The sequence below is a fragment of the Carassius auratus genome, chromosome 37 (genome assembly GCF_003368295.1).
Source record: "Carassius auratus strain Wakin chromosome 37, ASM336829v1, whole genome shotgun sequence".
Classification (NCBI taxonomy): domain Eukaryota; kingdom Metazoa; phylum Chordata; class Actinopteri; order Cypriniformes; family Cyprinidae; genus Carassius; species Carassius auratus.
Window position 1 is genome coordinate 17,092,742 of NC_039279.1, and position 14,831 is coordinate 17,107,572.

Sequence of the window (14,831 nt, forward strand, 5' to 3'; positions counted from 1 at the left end):
TCCTGTAATTTTGCAACTCAAACTCCCTTTTCCTCTAAAGTGCCCTTCAAACTCTTTATGATAGACTCCTTAAGTCTTAAATGTTTTTTTAAAAAACTTTTTAAAAAATTCCCAAACATTAGTCATTGGTTGTATGAAAAACTAACATCTCTAGTATTCAAAGGGTTACCAGGCTCGGGGCCACTTTAAACGCTGAACTTCATGTCACCTGGTAAAAGCCAGGCCCTGAATAGCGTACCCCCAACAGAGATTAAATCTCCACCCGGGATACCTTCAAAAATGACAAACTAACAAAACAAACAGTGCTCCGTTGGAAGGATTGACTAGCAACCCAGCTGGACCACTCTACCTAAATGGAGTCCTCTAATAATCCAATCACTTTGAACCTTTCCCACACTCCACTCTCAAAACAACAAGTAACAAAACCCCAACTCCAAACCAGAATTTGATCCCGGACGAGGCTCCAATTTATGTTACAATCCGGCTCAAAGTCATAACATAAAAACATACTTGGCCACATGTCACTTCACTTCATTTGGGTTTTATATAAAGACAAAAAAAGTGTAGACATCAGCATGGTTTTGGATATTGTTGCAAAATATTTATCTATTACTGAAAATCACAGAAAGGGGAAATTAAAGGGGTCATATGATGAGATTTCATTTTTCTTTCTCTTTGGAATGTTACAAGCTCTTGGTGAATAAAGTAGATCTGTAAAGTTGCAAAGACTAAAGTCTCAAATCCAAATAGATGTTATTTATTCAATTTAAACAAGTCAATCACACCCTCCTAAAATGGCCCATTCTAACATGCCCCCACATGTATACATAACACTGTGGGAAGATTTGCAAAATGCCGCTAAAATGTTCATGCAAAGAAAGAAGGCATAACTTTTATTCTAGCTGTTGCGACCACCAAGTTACGGAGACACTGTGTCTTTCGTTTCAAAAGCAAAACTACTTTGTTTGGCCTTCCAAAAAAGAACTCAACAAGAAATCAGTGGTTAAATTGTATTTAAAACACTGTACCAGAACAGAACCCAAGTATTCAGATGTATGCAGCGCATTTTATGGAGGACGATGGCTGTTTCCTGAACCAGTAGCCTACAATGCTTCTGTGCACAAAGGCTTTTTTCTATAAAGTGGGGAATTCCAACTTTGCAAGCACAGTCTGGCGCTTCTGACTCACAGTCTGTAAGTATGTTTACATTTAAAGTATTTGCCACTGATGATTCAAACGTCAGTTTTGACCAGTGTGGAGTAGTGCTTGTTTGTCGTTTCTCTGATCACAAGTGCAGACATGGTTTTATGTGTATGCAGCACTATATGCAACGCAACACAATTATTTTCAAGTTGAAGTCATTATAATCACAGTGTCCCCACTGGATGCAACAAAAGCTTCATTTTTGTAATGGGTTTTTATTGGTTTTGTCATTGCGCCAGGACACACAGCATCACACTGTGGTATGAGGCATAACATTTCAGTCACAAGCGTGAGGGATTCAGGCATTCACAATGCACTGGATAGCTGGTCGATCAGCGTACAACTCACTTTTCAAAACAATGAGTTTTTTAAAAACTGACATGTTTCAAAAAGGTGGGGCATAGAGGAGCAACAATAATGTACATTATGTGGGAAATAATGTGTTTTTTTTGCCTTAAACTGCATAAACACATTGCATTTCACCAAATACACAAAATAATGCTCTTTTTAGCAATGTTATATGACCCAATGGCTCCGTTTCCTTATGTTAATTCAGTATTTGACAAATAAAAATGTCTAGCTTGAACTACATTACAGTAACCTAGAGCTGTGACAGTTGCCGTGACAACCAAGTCACCCCGGTTGTCTGTTGCCACCACGGTTGTCAACTGCCACCTGCGGTACTGCACATGATGACATGCACTCTATAGAAAGCATAATACAAAGTTTTGTATGCAAGTGTAATAACAGTAATACTATAAGTCTATAGTAATTCACAAATTACCTCAAACACCATACACAGCATTTTTTTTACATTGGCAGGTCTGAGCGCAGGAAAATACAGTTTATGCATTCAGCAAATAAATTTTGTGTTTGGTGATGGACCTTGTTGGGGCAGTGAACAGTGAACCGTGTCTTCATTGGATGCAACACCGCCACATCGCAACAGGTTTGTCTGTCTATTGTCTACACAGGACATTTGAATTCTGTGTCAGTACTGCATAAATAGGACGAGGCAGTTTAATTGCTGATTCTCTCATGTGACACTGCAAAATGGCAGCCAGGATGGTGAGCTCCGCAATTCTTCTGATGTTTTTGTTTGTTTGTTATTCTTTTTCTATAAGTTTTACCAAAGAATAACTCCTTAACATTAAGCAACACATCCCCCAGACAATATTTTTCCAGTTTCTGATTATTCTGCTTTGTTGGACATTCTAGTTGGCGGTACAGCTGTTTTTTTTCAAATGCATGTACAGATACAGAAGAGGGAAATGTGCCGGCTCCCTGGTGAAGCTCTGCATGCGAGGCTTTCGGACTGCTCTTCCAAGCATTCATCTCCCAAATGTTCGTTCCCTTCCTAATAAAACGGATGAACAACTCTCAAACTCTGCTGCACTGTGCTTCTCTGAAACCTGGCTGAGTGAAGCCATTCCGGACAACATGTTCAATCTGCCAGGCAACCATCTGTTCAGAGTGGATCGCATTGCAAGTTAACCAGGAAAATAAGAGATGGTGGATTGTGTTTCAACAAAAGTTGGTGTTCAGATGCAACAATGCTGAAAAAGGTATGCTCTCCCAACTTAGAGGCACTCATCATAAACTGTAAACCTTTCTACTCGCCTTGGGAGTTTTCCTCTTTCATTCTCGTGAATGTGTACGTTCCTCCTGATGTGTGCTTAAGCGCCTAGATACAACAGCTGGCAGAACAAATAACTGAAATGGAGCAAAGGTACCCAGAATCTATTTTAATAATTTTTGGAGATTTTAACAAATCAAATCTCTCCCGTAATCTGCCAAAATACAAGCAGCAATTTATTGGATCACTGTTATAAAGCAATAAAGGATGTATAAACTCTGTTCCATGGGCAGCTTTGGGGCTCTCTCATCACTGTTTTCTGATCACATCTTATACAGACCTACAGGCAGAAACTGAAATCTGCTATACCTGTTCTTTGGGGTGTTAAAAAATGGACTAATGAAGCAGAGAGTGATTTACAAGGTTGTTTTGACCTCACTGACTGAAGTGTCTTTAAGTGGCAGCCACTGGTCTGGACGAGCCCACAGAGACTGTTACTTCTGTAACAAATTAACTCAAAGTGAGATGTACATAATTAATCATAACGGGTTATTATTAACTACATTCATCTACAGGAATTACTTCTAGCATTATAGCATTAATAGTTCAATATTATGATTTGTTCATCCGCAGCAGACAGCAGCAAACAACCAAGCGAGAATATATATGGATTTTTATTAAACTACACTACTGGGGAACATGCAACATCTGACTAAACACAAAACATACACACAATAAACATAGATGACAATGCAAGGAAGGCATGGATAGAGAGAGAGAGAGAGAGAGAGAGCGTGAGCACACTGCAAAGAGAGAGAGAGAGAGAGAGAGAGAGAGAGAGAGAGAGATCACACGCAAGAGAGTGTAGAGTCATGGCAGTATTTACTCAAACTAAATCACAACCTGTTAAAGGGGGGGTGAAATGCTCATTTTCACTCAATATCCTGTTAATCTTGAGTACCTATAGAGTAGTACTGCATCCTTCATATCTCCATAAAGTCTTTAGTTTTATTATATTTATAAGAGAAAGATAGTCTGTACAGTTTTTTCCAGGAAAAACACGAGCGGCTGGAGGCGTGACGTGTGGGCGGAGCTAAAGAATCACGAGCGTGAGTAGGCTTTTGCGTTGAGAGCGTTTGGAAGCTGTGACATTACCGTGAGGAAAAAATATCATCCAAAACAAACCATGGCTAACAGTCAGATTCAGCCGTATATTTATGATCCAGAATCAGATCCCGAGGCTGAAATTGAACAAGAGCAGTAGCAGCAACGACTACAGCAGGACGTCTCTATGTGGCATGTATTGAAACTGTATATATTTGCTTAGCGGCTTTGGAAAATGAATAAGTTCCACTTTATGTCGTCTTTTTTTTTTTCTTTAAAGGTGTACATGTGGGAAGTGCAGTTTGATGCCAACATCGCACGTTGTTTACTTGATGTGCTTACGCGCTGATAGCTAAGTTAACAACACAGAGATATTTGAAGCAGTTTTACTCACCGCCTGCGGTTCCAACTCACAATCGTGACCCTTTTTCGTTGGGATTGCATCATCCTTAAGAAATAAACGATACGCAAATCCGGCGTCAAACTGGGCCTTGTTTGTAAAACAAGCATCTTTGAAATGCAGGGAACGAACAAAAACACTTGCTCAACTCCGTTGATGCTCTGTAAAAATAAACTCCATCCACTGGTCCCTTAATGCTGTTTTTTTTTTTGGTAATCTGTGCAGTGTTGTCTTGCCCTGGCAACCGAAAACATGCTTTGGTGACATTTCGCGCTCTCGCTCTGATCAGTGAATGTCTCTGCTCTGCTCTACGGTAGCGTGCGCTCTTCCGGGAGAAGTGCCCTTAGGACCCATCTAAGGAAATTCCACTCCATCTAACGTCACACAGACCCATACTCGAAAAAAAACTTTCCGAAACTTGTGACAAACCAGAAGAGGAATTTTTGGAACAAAAATACTCCTTCAAACATACAACTTAATTTTTGAAACTTTGTCCATGTTTAGGTGTAAAAAATTATAATTATCTGATTAATCAACAAAATAATCCAAGGAAAATTCTGTTACCAAATTAATTGTTTGTGATCACCTTAGATGAGGAATATATGTCTGCACTTACTGAGTGAGTCCTGAGGGGAGTGCCCTCTACTGGAGTTCATGGGCACTCCAGATGATGATCATGCTCTACATAGCTGTGACAGGACAGAACGAGAGTTCATAGGCGGCCTCCATGGCCGTGATGGGACAGGCGGGGAGTTCATGGATGGATACTACTGACACCTCCGGAGGTTCTTCAGCAGCTGCCGCCACCTCTGGAGATTCCACAGCAGTAACAGTATCCTTGACAGCAACACAACAGGCTGAGAGAACTTTGCTGGGTGCAACAGACAGGATGTGACAAGGCTCTGAAAGTTCAGCTGAGATGTGACAAGGCTCTGGATGATCTGTTGTGGTATGATAAAGCTCTGGAAAATCTGTTGAAATGTGATGAAGTTCAGGAAGATCGGTAGTGATTTGACTGGGCTCATAAATATCAACAGTGACTTGACCTTGTTCACGAAGATCAACGGTGACTTGACCTTGTTCACGAAGATCAATGGTGACTTGACTCATGAAGTTTAACTGTGGTTTTACTTGACTCATGGGTGTTAATGGATACTTTACCTGACTCTAGACAGTCAGTGGTGACTTGACCTGACTCTGGATGGTCGACGGGGACCTGACCTGACTCATTTGTGGCTGCCAATTCATGTTGCGGTGTTGGGCTGGCAGCCATCTTGTGCAGAGGCACTGGGTTAGTGACCATCTTGTGCAGTGAGGCTGGGCTAGGCTGACGGCCATCTTGTGCAGTGGCGCTGGGCTGGCGGCCATCTTGTGCAGTGGCTCTCATCGTGTGCAGTGGCTCTGGGCTGGCGGCCATCTTGTGCAGTGGCTCTGGGCTGGCTCCGCTGCCATCTGCGCTTGACAATGTTGCCCCCTTCCCAGAAAATTCTTTGGGGTTTCAACACTGTCCTCTGCCTCACCCACAGTGAACGGATAGCCACACAATAAAAGAGCATAGTCCATAATTTCCCTTAATCTGCCATTAAACTCCCCTCCAGGTAACATTGGTTTAATTGGGTCATTGAGTCCGAAATAGAACAAGTCCTTAAACAAAAGACCTATCTAAGGACCTTGATACACCAACTCACAGAGCTGCTGAACATAGTCCTCAATAGATTGATCTCCTTGATGAAGACGTAATAGCTGGTCTACTGAGTCCATGGTTGTGCTTTATATACTCCTTAAGGCTACTAGATCCTGGTTTGGCGAAGTCTTCTGTAACATGTATTCGAAGACGGTCAGATCCATATACAGTAGTTTATTAAAGAGAATGGTCAGACAGGCAGAATTCAGGTAACAGCATCAGGTGTGTCAAGGGATATCCAGAATCAATAACAATAACAAGCAGAGGTCGGGCAGGCAGCAGAGAATCACAGTCGGTATAAACAATCCAAAGTCAAACACACAAGGAACAAACACCAGGAAAATGCTCAGAAATCCCAGACAGAACTAAACAAGACTTTGCACTTATTGAGTGTCCAAACACAGTTTAAATAGGGGAGTGGTAATGGGGAACACCTGGTGGTTAATTAGCCCTAAGCACAGGATTATGGGAAATGGAGTTGGAAATGGGTCCTGAGTGAGTCCTGAGTGTAGTGCCCTCTACTGGAGTTCATGGGCACTCCAGCTGACGATCGTGAAACCTAGCAACTATTAGAAGTTAAAAGACATGCATTTTCCTCTTAACCACACAAAGAAGCAAGTACTGAAAGGTTAGCCAGAGCAGCACGTTGGCTAGCAGCTGGGAGAGAGGTGTGTGGAAATATTCACGTCACATGTGAATTAGTTTGTTAGTTCCACTTGATCAGGGGTAACCAACCCTGCTCCTGGCGATCGACTGTCCTGCAAAGTTTAGCTCCAACCATTATCAAACACACCTGCCTTTAATTTTTGAGTGATCCTGAAGACCTTAATTAGTTGCTTCACATGTGTTTGATTAGGATTGGAGCTTTGCAGGACAGTCGATCACCAGGAGCAGGGTTGGTTACCCCTGGTTGTTTGATTGTTTACTTGTGGTAAACCCATAGACTCAATGCGTGCCGCCAGTGCAAGGCCTTGTTGCCCAGCTGCATACGACACTGTGGCCAGAAGAGCCGTGGTAAAAAAGCTGAGTTGAAGCGGGAAGCCAGTGGGGCTTTGCTGCGGTGAAATCTGCGTCTCAGTGCTTAGGGACAGCCAGGCCTTTTGTGCTGCGGGGCAATGGAGAGAGGCAAGTTCGGGGCCTTGTGATCTTTGCTCGATATATTGGCCGCCCTGCTGTTATGGACTTAGGAGTGAGGTTGGGTGATTGCTGGGAGACAAATAATTTAGATCATACGGATCCGCTTGTTTACCTTCACGAGGACTGAGCGTCAGAATGAATCAGCTTTGCCTCTGACTTAAATGCAGTCACCTTCCCATTGGAGGAATTGTAGGCACGATTGAAGATAAGCAGATGCCATGGAAAATAGGAAGTTACGCCGGTAGATGCAAAGTCAATCTGCGGCATCGCCGAGAGTGCATGGCTGACCGAGCAGAGAAGTCCCCAGTATGATCTTGTCATTTTATGGGAGAAGCTGAGTCTGACACATAATGGCAAAGGTGCAAACTGAATGCTGATAAACCGTCAATGGGTAGAGGTAAGTCAGCTGTATTTGTACTGTGGTGTTGATTACTTGATTGTGCTCTACCGGTGTTGATTAGGCTAAGTGTCTGATGTGCTCCTCCCAAACCTTGTTAATAAAACATCATCAAATTAGAATGACATGGAAAAGTTCATTTATTTCAGTAATTCAATTGTGAAACTTGTGTATTAAATAAATTTGATATCCTATTTAATTTTATTGTAAATATAACGTGAGGTGGTTTGGGTGTGTTCCTGGGGAAAAAAGTTCCTGGTACAAATGTTCCGGGTAATTTCGGTGGAAACGCAGCATATGGGGTATTGTCAAAAGGAGAATGAGAAACAAGAGACCAAAAAATGCAGATGAGCCGGAGGCCACTGTCAAAGAAACCTGGGCTTCAATACTACCTCAGCAGTGCCACAAACTGATCACCTCCATGCCACACCGAATTGAGGCAATAATTAAAGCAAAAGGATCCCCTAGCAAGTGTTTAGTACATATACAGTAAATGAACATATTTTCCAGAAGGCCAACAATTCACTAAAATGTTTTTTATTGGTCTTATGAATTATTCTAATTTGTTGAAATAGTGAATTGGTGGGTTTTTGTTAAATGTGAGCCAAAATCATCACAACTACAAAAACCAAAGGCTTAAAGTACTTCAGTCTGTGTGCAGTGAATTTATTTAATACACAAGTTTCACAATTTGAGTTGAATTACTGAAATAAATGAACTTTTCCAAAACATTTTAATTTATTGAGAAGTACCTGAAAGAATGTATGAGGTGGTCCTCATTCTCTTAGATTTATCATCTTCTTTCGACACTATTAACCATTCTATATTAATCAATAGACTGAATTCTTGGGTGGGTCTCTCTTTCACAGTTCTAAAGTGGTTCCAGTCATTTTTATCTGACAGGAAATATGTAATTAGGCTAGGAGAATGTTTATCTTCCACTGCTTCTCTCCCCTGTGGCCTTCCGCAAGGCTCTATTTTGGCCCCTGCCTATTTTCATTATATATGCTTCCTCTAAGAATCTACTTTTAGAAAACATGGAGTGTCTTTTCACTTTTATGCCAAGGATATTCAAATCCATTTACCTTTTAGGAAAAATGATCCACTGGCCATTACTTTTTTTTTTTTTTTTCTTAAATGAGGAGAAAATTGAAGTAATTGTCTTTGGCCCATCAGAAAATATGAAGTCATTAAATTTTGACCTGGGATACCTATCGGCTTTTAGGTCTTCACGGGTACGGAATCTGTATGTCAGGAGAAAATGGGCAGGATTCAGATGCGGGTTTACGCAAGGCTTTTCTTTAATGCAGAGGAGGCAGATCAGATGAGTCACGTTCACAGGATTACTCATAGTGACTGGAAGAATAGTCGAAGCAGATGAATCAAACCGATGAGTAACATTCCACTGTTATTTGTATGACCGCTGAGACCGGAGGGATGACACTGAAGCTTCCAAGAGCTCTGCGCTGGGGAACAGGGGGCAGAGAAAACAGCTAAACACACTGGAGCCTGAGGACAAGACACGACAAAGGTGAGTGCCAAGAACAGCTAGAAGATCGGAGCTATTGATACGAGTAACAACAGTCTGACAATAGACAGAGAAACACGGGGACTGATAAGGGAAAAAAATTAGAAGAACATAGAAAACAGGTGGCGAGTAATTAGGGTTCACAACACTGAAACAAGGAGGGCGGGGAAAACTCAAACAGGTAGACGCGGTGAGCTGACAAGAGACCCAAACACACACAAAAAAGGCAGGTGATTAGCCCCGAGACCCGACAGTACCCCCCCTCCCAGGAGCGTCACCTGACGCTCTAGGAAGGGGCCTACCTCGATGCCGCCGGAAGTCCTCAATCAACGAGCGGTCCAGAATGTCCCGGGACGGCACCCAGCACCTCTCCTCTGGACCATACCCCTCCCAGTCCACAAGATACTGAAACCCCCTGCCGCGGCGCCGCTCATCGAGTAATCTCTTAACCGTATAGGTAGGAGATCCATCCACAAGACGAGGGGGCGGGGGGGTGGGCCGACTACAAGCAGGATTAAGGGGGGAAGAGAAAACCGGCTTGACCCTGGAAACATGAAACACCGGATGAACCCGACCAAAAGTGGGAGGGAGCTTGAGCCTGATCGCCACCGGACTAACCACCTTGGTGATGCGGAATGGCCCAATGAATCTGAGTGCCAGCTTACGAGAAGGCGCCCGGAGAGGCAGATCCTTGGTAGAAAGCCAAACCCGCTGACCACACACATAGGCAGGAGGAGAGGACCGGCGACGATCAGCTGTGGTCTTGGTTCGGCCAGAGGCTTGGACCAGAATCCTCCTGACTTTCTCCCAGGTGCGACGGCAGCGCTGGACGAAAGCCAGGGCGGATGGAACCGCTGCGTCGGGTTTCTGTGACGGGAACAGAGGTGGGTTATAACCAACAGAACACTCAAAGGGGGACATACCTGACGCGGCCACCGGAAGCGTGTTATGAGCGTACTCTGCCCAGGAGAGCTGCTGGCACCAGGAACTCGGATTGTTGGACGCTAGACAGCGGAGCATTCTTCCTAGATCCTGGTTGGCCCGCTCACACTGCCCATTGGTCTGGGGATGAAACCCTGAAGACAGACTAGCAGAGGCCCCAATCTGTCTACCAAATTCCCTCCAGAACCGGGAGACGAACTGGGGACCCCTATCAGAAACCACATCCACCGGAAACCCATGGAGACGGAAGACGTGGTCCACCACCAGTTGGGCGGTCTCCCGGGCGGAGGGCAGCTTGGGCAGGGGGATAAAATGAACCGCTTTGGAAAAGCGATCCACCACTGTGAGAACAACAGTGTTACCCTTCGACGGAGGAAGCCCTGAGACGAAATCAAGGGCAATGTGTGACCAAGGGCGGGAAGGGATAGGGAGAGGGTTTAGCAGACCATCAGGAGGGCGATTGACCGGCTTACTTTGGGCACATGTGGGGCAGGCCAACACAAACTGTCTAACATCTGCGGCCATAGTAGGCCACCAGAAACGCTGTCGGATGGCAGACAACGTCCTCCGAATCCCTGGATGGCAGACTAACCTGGATGAGTGACCCCACTCAAGGACCTCAGAGCGCAGCGCAGCCGGCACCGGCAACCTGCCCGCCGGACACTCCCCCGGCACCTGCACCCCTCGACCAGCCTCCTCAACTCGCTGCTCGATACCCCATGAAAGAGCCCCAACCACCATCCCCTCAGGAAGGATGGCCTCGGCCGCAACCTCCCCCCCTGGAGCACCGAACAGACGAGAGAGGGCATCGGGTTTGGTGTTCTTAGATCCCGGCTGGTACGAGAGGGTGAAGTTGAACCTGGCAAAGAAGAGTGCCCAACGGGCCTGGCGCGAGCTCAGCCTCTTGGCTGAACGGATGTATTCCAGGTTCTTGTGATCCGTCCAGACCAAGAAGGGCTGCACTGACCCCTCCAACCAGTGACGCCACTCACCCAAAGCCAATCGTACCGCCAACAGTTCTCTATTGCCGATGTCATAGTTACGTTCTGCAGGGCTGAGACGACGAGAGAAGAATGCACAAGGGTGGAGCTTCCCATCATGGAGGGAACGCTGAGATAGAACTGCGCCAACCCCGACGTCCGAAGCATCAACCTCAACAATGAACTGGGCCTCAGGATCTGGAACCAACAGAACAGGTGCAGAGACAAAACGGGACTTTAAAATGTCAAAGGCTACCTGCGCTTCCCGGTTCCATCTGAAGGACACCTTAGTTGAGGTTAGGGCTGTGAGCGGTGCAGCAATCTGACCAAAATTTCTGATGAATCGCCGGTAGAAGTTGGCGAAACCCAGGAATCGCTGCAGAGCCTTCCGGGAGTCAGGAACCGGCCACTGGGCGACAGCTTCAATCTTAGCGGGATCTGGCTTGATCCCCTCCGTAGAAATAATGTGGCCAAGGAATGTAACAGACTCAGCGTGGAATTCGCACTTCTCCGCCTTGACAAACAACTGATTCTCTAACAACCGCTGGAGAACCCGTCTGACATGCTGGGTGTGTAATTGGAGAGAAGAGGAGAAAATCAAGATATCATCCAAATACACAAAGACAAATTGATTGATCATGTCACCCAACACGCTGTTGACGAGTCCCTGGAAAACGGCTGGAGCATTGGTAAGACCAAACGGAAGAACCAAGTACTCGTAGTGTCCCGAAGGGGTGTTAAATGCCGTCTTCCACTCATCCCCCTCCCGAATGCACACTAAGTGGTAGGCGTTGCGCAGGTCTAACTTGGTGAAGACCTGAGCTCCCTGTAATAATTCAAAAGCAGAAGACATTAAAGGTAGGGGGTACCTGTTCTTAATAGTAATGTCATTCAAACCTCTGTAATCAATACAGGGGCGCAGGGAGCCGTCCTTCTTCTGAACAAAGAAAAAACCTGCACCAGCGGGAGAGGAGGAATGGCGGATGAGCCCAGCTTGAAGTGACTCACGTATATACTTGTCCATGGCCTCTCTCTCAGGACCCGAAAGGGAGTATAACCGACCCTTAGGCGGAGAAGCGCCCGGGAGAAGATCAATGGCACAGTCGTAGGGGCGATGCGGGGGTAGCGAGGTGGCCCGGGCCTTACTGAAGACCGCCCGAAGATCATGGTACTCCGCGGGGACACCGGACAGGTCAGAGGGATCCTCCTGAGGAACACAAGACACAGAGACAGCAGGAAAAACAGCACCCAAACATGACACGTGACAAGACTGACTCCAGGCTAAAACAGCATTGTTGACCCAGTCAATGTGTGGATTGTGTTTATGTAACCACGGGTGCCCCAGGATTAAAGGAGCCTTAGGGGAATCAATAATAAACAGTTCAATCAGCTCGCTATGGCTGTCAGCAATATGAAGGCTTATCTTGGGGGTGATGTGGGTGATGGTGGTAAGGGGACGGCCAGCTAAAGACCATGCTGATACGGGACTAACCAGAGGAATAAGCGGTATTTTCCAACGTTGAGCAGAAGCAGCATCAAGGAAGTTCCCCTCAGCCCCTGAATCCACAAGGGCGAGTCCAGCGTGAGATCGACTCTGGAAAGAGAGTTGGAACGGCAGCTGAGTCCGTGCTGCAGGAGAGCTTGAATTAAGAACCGTGCCCACCAGGACTCTCCGCCTCACTGGTGGACCCTGGCTTTTAACGGACAGTGAAGGGCGAAGTGTCCTCCCCTGCCGCAGTATAGACACGCCCCCGACGACAGACGCTCCTGCTTCTGTTGTGGTGTAAGCCGTAAACGACCCAACTGCATGGGCTCCTCCTCCGAGGGCTGTCGGCCGGCTGAACTGGCTGAACTGGCTGAAGAGGACTCTAGGTGGCGCCACGGGGCGGGCGCTTGCCGTTGTTTGCGGCGGCGGCTGAGACGGCCCTCAATACGGAGCGCGAGATTAATGAGATTATCCAATTCCCGCGGGAGCTCTATGGCCGCGAGTTCATCAGAAATTTGAAAATCCAACCCCTCAAGAAAACGAGCAAATTCCAGCCACACGCCGCCGCTAAAGTCTGGAACTGGATGGCGTAATCCGTGACAGAGCTCCTCCCCTGAGTCAGACGCGACAACTGGGCCGCCGCCTCGTCTCCCTGAGCTGAGCGATCAAATAACTTTGCCATCTCTCGACTAAAATCAGTGAAGGTAGCACAACAGGGAGCCCGCGATCTCCATACGGCAATTCCCCATTCGCGGGCACGGCCCGAAAGAAGTGTAAGGACATACGCAACCTTGGCTTCCTCATTTGCGTAACGCCGGGGCTGCAGAGAAAACACCAGCGAGCACTGGGAGAGAAACGCTTGACAGGCGTTAGGATCGCCATCATAGACCGGCGGATTGTTGGCATGAGGTTCGGACTCGTGGGCCATACCGGTGTGAAGAATGGACCCCCGGTTTGTTGCCTCTCGCTGAAGGTCGTCCACCCGTGTGAGGAGCTCGGAGACTCGGGCACTGAGAGCGTCCACATCCTGCGCGGTGGTGTTGAGCTGGGTGGCATGCTGTCCTAACAAAACTCCCTGCTGCACGAGAGCCGAGCGGAGTGGATCAGATCCCGCTGAATCCATGATCTGGTCAGACTGTTCTGTCAGGAGAAAACAGGCAGGATTCAGATGCGGGTTTACGCAAGGCTTTTATTTAAAGCAGAGGAGGCAGATCAGATGAGTCACGTTCACAGGATTACTCGTAGTGACTGGAAGAATAGTCGAAGCAGATGAATCAAACCGATGAGTAACGTTCCACAGTTATTTGTATGACCGCTGAGACCGGAGGGATGACACTGAAGCTTCCAAGAGCTCTGCGCTGGGGAACAGGGGGCAGAGAAAACAGCTAAACACACTGGAGCCTGAGGACAAGACACGACAAAGGTGAGTGCCAAGAACAGCTAGAAGATCGGAGCTATTGATACGAGTAACAACAGTCTGACAATAGACAGAGAAACACGGGGACTGATAAGGGGAAAAAATTAGAAGAACATAGAAAACAGGTGGCGAGTAATTAGGGTTCACAACACTGAAACAAGGAGGGCGGGGAAAACTCAAACAGGTAGACGCGGTGAGCTGACAAGAGACCCAAACACACACAAAAAAGGCAGGTGATTAGACCCGAGACCCGAGACTGTATGTTATTTTAGATGACTCATTAAAATTGGACAAATTTCCACTGTTGGTTGGGTCCAGTTTTTAATCAGCTCTGTATACTTGCAAAAAATAAACATTTCCTCACTGATAAGACTCTGGGGTCCATGTACGTTTTGATCATTTCATTTCCTATTTAGAATGCAATAACAAGAAATGGAAAATGGCTTGTTTAATCGTCTTTCCGTTTAGTTTAACAAACTGAAAATTTGATTTTGGCTTGATATCTAATTTTTTATTTGGGGTTTACAAATTGGTTTATAGCTTCAATATTTCATTCGCACTTGTGGGCGGATCTGAAACATTGCTTTAATCTGACTGGTCTAATCGCTGCACCTTTAGCATGGCCTTTTCATTCTTTCAGGCAGAATAAGTCTACCTCCACACAAAAACGGGACTTACCCCAATGCAATCTTTTTTCCCCCGTTCTAAAATAAAATCCCATCCACACAGTGTTTTATCAAGAAATATCTGCGTCCACACAAAACCAGTGAAACCGATTGAAAAATGTAGTATGTATACATGCCAGATCAGTATGGAGCTGTAATTTTGTCACAGAGACACTAAAAATGAAGAAGACTTGAAGCATGCGCATAAACCTTCAGCGCCATATACAAACCATTGTTGTTGTTGCTCTTACGTGACATATTGGTGTCTGACTAGGGTCAACACTTGGGGTGATGACATCATCATTTCAGAAA

General features: G+C 45.9%; 1 protein-coding gene and 1 long non-coding RNA gene across 2 annotated transcripts in view; one reads left to right on the forward strand and one right to left on the reverse strand.

Moving 5' to 3' along the window:
• The window catches only part of LOC113056407 (integrin alpha-M-like), a 41,321-nt gene that overhangs the window by 16,450 nt on the left and 10,040 nt on the right, over positions 1-14,831 (reverse strand). The gene's annotated exons all lie outside the window — the stretch shown is intronic.
• On the forward strand, positions 1,205-3,514 carry LOC113056408 (uncharacterized). The gene is made up of 2 exons (XR_003277692.1): positions 1,205-2,152; positions 2,460-3,514. It is a non-coding gene; the product is annotated as an uncharacterized LOC113056408 (long non-coding RNA).